This window comes from Salvelinus sp. IW2-2015, linkage group LG6.1, assembly GCF_002910315.2.
Source record: "Salvelinus sp. IW2-2015 linkage group LG6.1, ASM291031v2, whole genome shotgun sequence".
NCBI classification, from domain to species: Eukaryota; Metazoa; Chordata; class Actinopteri; order Salmoniformes; family Salmonidae; genus Salvelinus; species Salvelinus sp. IW2-2015.
In genome coordinates, this window is record NC_036845.1 from 17,611,135 (window position 1) to 17,617,629 (window position 6,495).

General features: G+C 47.2%; 1 pseudogene; it reads left to right on the forward strand.

Moving 5' to 3' along the window:
• LOC111964690 (zinc finger protein 407-like) overlaps positions 1-6,495 on the forward strand; it is a 141,376-nt pseudogene that overhangs the window by 85,080 nt on the left and 49,801 nt on the right.

The window sequence follows — 6,495 nt, forward strand, 5'->3', positions numbered from 1 at the left end:
GGGGGGGAGGTGGAGAAGGGAGGTAGAAGTCCTCCCGTCTGTCAGTCTCCTGTTATTGCCATCACGTCTCGATCCCCCACGCTCCTGTCGGGGGGGGGGGATGTGTTTCAGGATCCTTTGTCAGTTTACCCGCCCGTCAAGCTGTCAGTTTAGACATGTCAACTTACCTTGCTCTTTCCMCCATCACACTGTATTTATATGAAAAGGCAAAGATGATGTTTACCCAAGTAGGGTATAATTATGGAAACAGAGTGAATGAGATAGGATGTATAGTGTGTGTGTATGTCTGGCTATAGCTTTAGTGTAGTGTATTGAATGGTTTATTTTGTATTGACCATATAGTGGAAGTCTGTTTGACCCGTTGTTTCTGTGCAGAGATATGCTCAAATCAGCAGATTATGGTAAGAATGAAAGGTAGAGAGAGGGATTCTCTCTCTCTCTCGCTCTCGCTCTCGCTCTCTCTTTCGCTCTCGCTCTCTCCTGGCGCATGGGCCTACTGTGAGGATCTGGCTTCCAGTACGGAGGACCTCACAGTTCACCAGGGTTCATCTGAGTAATGGGGTGTGAAGAGGAGCTGAGGGGGAGATGGAGGGGGAAGGAGGGTGTGGCAAGGGGGAGTTGCAGAGAAGGTGGAGGAACGAGATGGAGGGTTGGTGGACAGGGGAGGTAGAGAGGTGTAAGAAGGGGATGGTGAGGTGGGAGGGCGAAAAGGAGGCGTTCCGTAGAGGTACCTGCCGCTAATGCTGGAGTCAGTGAGGGATGGCGGGCACTCCAGCAGTGACATTAAAACAGCAGGTGGACGCCATCATTAGGACTGGCACACGAGGCAGGATGAGCGCCCTCACTAGTCATTTCTACAGGGCCCAGCGGCCCACTGTAGTAGAGCTGTCTCAGGCGGCTTCACCCCACCGAGAGAACTGAGCCGTAGCTCCGTATAGCTCCACAGGAAACACAGACACACAGAGCCCTCTAGAGCTCTCTCTCCTGGGCACGCTGCTTAGTTTGGTGAGGGTTGAGCGACTCACACATCTGGCACCTCTCTCATTCTGCCTAATGCCTCCTTGGTCACCCTTACCATTTAGGAGAAAGAATTTAGTTTGACTCGAGTAACCMAAAAAATATCCTCTCCGTTTTTATCGTGGTTCACCTTCCTGTATGTACCATTGTCAAGGCCATCGCACAGGTGACATTGATACTTATAACACAATCAAATTACATGATTTCTGTTTCTGACACAGATGGCAGCAAAGTGCTATTATTTTTTGATGAATAGGCCCATGGCCCATATTCATAAAGCATCTCAGAGTGCTGATCTAGGATCAGTTTTGCCTTTTATATACAGAATAATGAATACGTTTATGGACACAGGGACCTGATCTCAGATCAGTACTCCTACTATGAGACTTCTTTATATGAATACAGGCTAGGTGCTAACTCTTACTAAGTTTAAAGCATGCCAAATGTGTGAATGTGAATAGACCGCCTTCTTCTCTCTCTCGGTTCTCTTTCTTTCTCCGCCTTATCCCAGAAATGCTTTGTATGTTTTGCACAGGATGTAGCCATTTGCCCGCCCCCCGTCACTGATGCCAGAGGGTCTTTCTCCCTTAGATCTCCAACCGAATCCCTTCTCGGAATTGACTCATCCTAGGATTGAAATATTCCCGCACCCGAACCATCCAGGATTACTGTTAGGCAAGATGAAGTTGTTTTGCGATCCCATGATTGGACAATGTTATCTTCTTCATCCTTGGTGATCGGACGCGGCAGGAGGAGGGAAGAGAAAGAAGTGCAACGTTGTGGTAATTTAACGCGAGTGTCAACGCGCCGTCTTATCTGGTAAGCTGCGGCGCGTCACGGAGCTAACGAGGTGTGGGCGGGTGATTAATTCTAAGGGAGTGGAACCGTGAAATTCACTCAATTAAAAAAAATATGTTTTTTAATTTTTTATTTTATGCTCCCTGTAAATTAAGAGACGCCCTCGAGGCTAAAATAAGGCTTTAATAGTTTCAATCATCTGGAAATATTGATATGGATGAATGGCATGTGGAATGTCCCCGTTGTGGCCAATAATGACAAGGGGGGGCAATGCAGGTCGTAATGGCGGTTGAAGATGGGGGAAGGACGCGAGCCGGCTTTCAAAGGTCTGTGGCGTTAGGGTTAGGGGGACTGTAACCTGAGAGCGGACCTAGAAAAGGGGATTATTCACCCCGGTTTATCAACAAATGCCCTTGGGTTGCTCTGTTTAGGCGAGCTTAGCCTTGCCCTTCATTGAACCTGCCATTTGTGCTTGCGCGCCCGTTCAGATAATATGCCAAGCTGGGTCTGTGACATTCTATGCATGTGTGCTACCACGCACGCTCGCTCGTGTGTGGCTGTCCACTGAGCCCTGTTCATGTGGGTGTCATGCTACCGGCGGTTTGTTCTGCTCGTGTGCTCAACATATTAGTCAGGCCCATGTGCGCATATTGAATGCCCGTCCATTTCCAGGCCTTGCCAGTCATGCCATCACTGTTTTATCTGCCATGCTTCAGAATATGAACACAGATGGTAAGGAAGAGGTGAGTAATTTCAGTTGGTGGATGGTGGAAGTGATGCAAATCTCACAACACTGCAGTTTGACTCTTGTCAAACACCGTCGCATCATAAGAGGGACATTGCTAAGCGTACCCAACCGTCCCCATATCTAATATGTGCATTTATTGTCTTCATGTGCGTTTCACTCCGCCTATAATGCCACACTCGCCCCCATTGGCCTTGTTGCGATTGCGTCTCATTGTCCACCTATAGAGTTGGTATGAAGGGTAGTGCTCTGTTAGATCCGGCATAATTAACAGAAAATGGTGTTGCAAGCTACTTCCCCCCCTCGCCGTCCATGCGTAGTTGGTATCTCGTAAGGTTGACTGTGCGGTTGTGTGAGACTGAGACTCTCCGTATAGAAAAAAGCTGGGGGTGGTGCAATGAGTAAGGATAGAGTTGCTTCGACTATAGATTAGCAGCGTGTTTGCTTTATTATAGCTAGTTGAAGGCAGTCAGGTTCATGGAGTCAGTGAGTGCTGTGCCACTCCACTGCCTCCAGTCACTTCGTAGGAGTGTCCCTCCATCCCTTGTGTTTGATCTTGTCATTCTCCTTCAGTGGATAGGAGGGCGGTTTAGTCATACTCCCAGGCACCATTCTGGACGGATGGATGGATGGAGAGATGGAGCTAGAGAGAAGGAGAAGAGAAAAATAGAGGAGGGAGAGAATGATGATAACAAAACAAAACAGTGGAACATGTTTGAATATTTATATGGGGTGTTAGTTAGCATGGGCTGCCCTCTGGGGGGGGTTGATGGATGTGGCTCTGGGGCGATGGTAGGAGAGCAGAAGGACGTGTGTGTGTGTGTGTGCGTGTGCGTGTGCGCGTGCGCGTGTGCGTGTGCGTGTGTGTGTGTGTGTGTGTGTGCGCGTGCGCGTGTCCAGTAGTAGGGAGAAGATAACATTGTGCTATGAATGAACAGTGAAATGATTAGGCTATACGCTCTTTACAACAAAATGACCAATAGAGAGAGTGGAAGTCAGAGAGGCAGATGGAGAGAGACGTTTTGAGAGAACGAGAAACAAACAAGCCAGAGGGGGGGGATAAATAGAGGAATGGAGAGAGAAACGGAAAGAGAGAGAGTAACAGAAAGAGAGCGAGAGGGAGAGGGAGAGAGATAAAGAGAGAGAAAGTCCAGGAGTCCACAGTGAAGACCAGTGTCTGCAGTAACACTCCAAATCACACAGCTGCTGGCTCAACTCTCTCTTTTTCTTTCTTTCATTCTCTCTCTTTCTTTCTTTCCTGTTCCTCTGTCATGTCGTCTTAGACGTGGTCGTTGTCTGTCAGCAGGAACACCGTAATAGGATGTGATTACTGGTGAATTCAATGGCCAGAGGATGAAACGCTCGAGAAACGGGGCTGATCCCTGACTAGTTAGGCCTGTCATCCCGCCATTAGGGCTTCACAAACTGTTTAGGGAATGGAACGAACGTAGGGCTTTGGACACGGTYAGGACATTGTCTTGAAATGGTGTCTCAAATATTTCCTGTGTGTGATATTGTGTGTTTCTGTCTGTGTGAGTTTGCGTTTGAGGGGGTACGAGTTCCCGGGTCGTTGTTGATACACTCTCTTTGATGTAATGACAGGATATCCAAGGTCGTGTTCAGTAGGCACTCAACGGAAGAAAACSAGGAAAACGGGGAGTTACTACCAGACCAATAAGAAAGCACATTTTCTTTTTCCGTTCCGAAAGGTGTTTTAAAACATATTCTTTTACAGTGTGTCCTTATGAACACGGGTGAAACCCATTGCCTTAGTTAACCTGCTGCATCCTAGTGGCTTTGTCCTGACTACGATTGCAAAGTTTTCCCGAAATCCTAGTTGGAGGATTCCCAGAATCAGGAAGGAATAAACAGGAAATATGGAATCCTCCAATCAGGATTTCTGGRAAGGCAGGGAATTTATTGAAAGTTTCGCAGCCCTAATCCTGACCAGTTATTGTAAAAAAGTAATCTCTGTCTGTCCCCCCGGTTAACCCTTTCATTGACTGTGGTAAAGAGGCCCTCTTTGTTAACCCTTTGCCCCCTGTGTTCTCTCTCTGACCAGGTGGGCCTTTGTGATGAAGAAGCACTTGAGCACTCACCTGTTGGGGAAACATGGACTGGGCCAGCCCAAAGAGAGGTAAGACTGACTAGCTTTACCTCGCTTTGTCTCTCTCTCCGTCTCTCTCTGTATTTCTCTCTCGCTCTCCTTCTCTCGCTCTCTCTCTGTCCCTCCCCCCTTTGGCCCCCCTCTCTCTCAGTATTTCTATCACACCCTCTTTGTCAATCTGTTCCCTCCCTCTCTCTCCTCTCCTCCCTCTCTCTTCTCTCCCTCTCTCTGTATGATTGGGAAGATGTGATGTCTCCATCTCTCTTCGTGATGTTGTGTGTAAAACTTTTCCAGTGTGCCCCTGTCTGTCAGCGACGCGGCCCGGCTGTCAGCCCGCGTTGTGTGTGTGTGTGTGTGTGTGTGTGTGATGAAGACAAAGTTGCGAAGTCCCCATGGCATGCGAGAATGAGACGTTAAACACCCCTCAATCTGTCAAACGGACCCACTAAGAGAAACCAGTCTTCTTGCATTTTTTTTATTTTTTAAATATTACATCTGAAAACTGCATTTCAAATTGATACTTTTGACAACATGTCGTATTCGATATGACGAGGGGCTTGAGATATTAGTAAAGTAGGCGCACCATATGCTCCCCTGTAAATACACACTCATTATTAACTGGATTCAGACTGGCAGCTGCTCGTTGGGAGAGAAATTCTCATATCCCACAACTATTTCACTTGTCTGCTTTATTCTCGTAAAACAGCACATAACAAACTAAACTGTCCAGGACAGGAATGTTTGTACCACATATTTTTTTATTGTACCTTTATTTAACTAGGCAAGTCAGTTAAGAACAAATTCCTATATACAATGATGGCCTAGGAACAGTGGGTTAACTGCCTTGTTCAGGGGCAGAAYGACAGATTTTTACCTTGTCAGCTCGGGGATTCGATCTAGCAACCTTTYGGTTACTGGCCCAACGCTCTAACCACTAGTCTACCTGCCGCCCCTGAATGTTATTCAAGATGAATTGCCACATATTTTGTCCATTTGGCTTTTTTTTCTTTCGTAGTTTGAGGATGCTGTGAAATCACAGTGGGGTTTGTAGGTGTATTGTGTCTGAATGAAAGACCTCTGTGTCCTTGGCTCGGTATTAGAGGGTGACATTACAGCAAAGGTCGGAGAGAGCACGCACGCGCATGTGCAGAAACGCACACACACACACACACACACCAGCGACAGGCATGAATGGAGTGGCCTTGTGGAGCTTGTGTTACCTGATAGCGTTTACCTCAGAGTGTGTCTCTGCCAAAACTAACTATAGTCACCCTGCTGCCCCATAAAACATACTGCAGTGCCATACAACACCATTACATCACACACACACACACACATGCACACACAAACATATTGCACGTATGTGCACGTGAGCGAGCCAAGTGCATGTATGCATACAGACATCGGCGTTGTGCCATTATTTTCTCTTGCCTCTCTCTCTTAAACACACACACACAGCGAGAGGCCATGAGGTTTGTTCTATTTAAACCTGTAAAACACGGTGTCATCATTTTTCTGACAGTCCTGGAGACAGAATTTATCTCATCATTAATGAACCATCATATTTCCAACGCAGCAGTGCTTAATTAGCACAAGGTCATTGGGGAGGGCTTATCAAGTGGAACAAATTTGGGTGAGTGTAAGTGAGGGGAGGGAGGGAGAGGGGAGAGAGAGAGAGAGAGGTGATGGAGACAGACTGACATGAAGAGAGAACAAGAGAAAAGGGAGAATGTGGAGAGTGTATAGTGGCAGTGGTTTTAGCCAGCTCTTGACAGTTCTGGCCCAATGATTGATAACTGCACCAGTTTGAAAAGCCCAGACTTGGAGA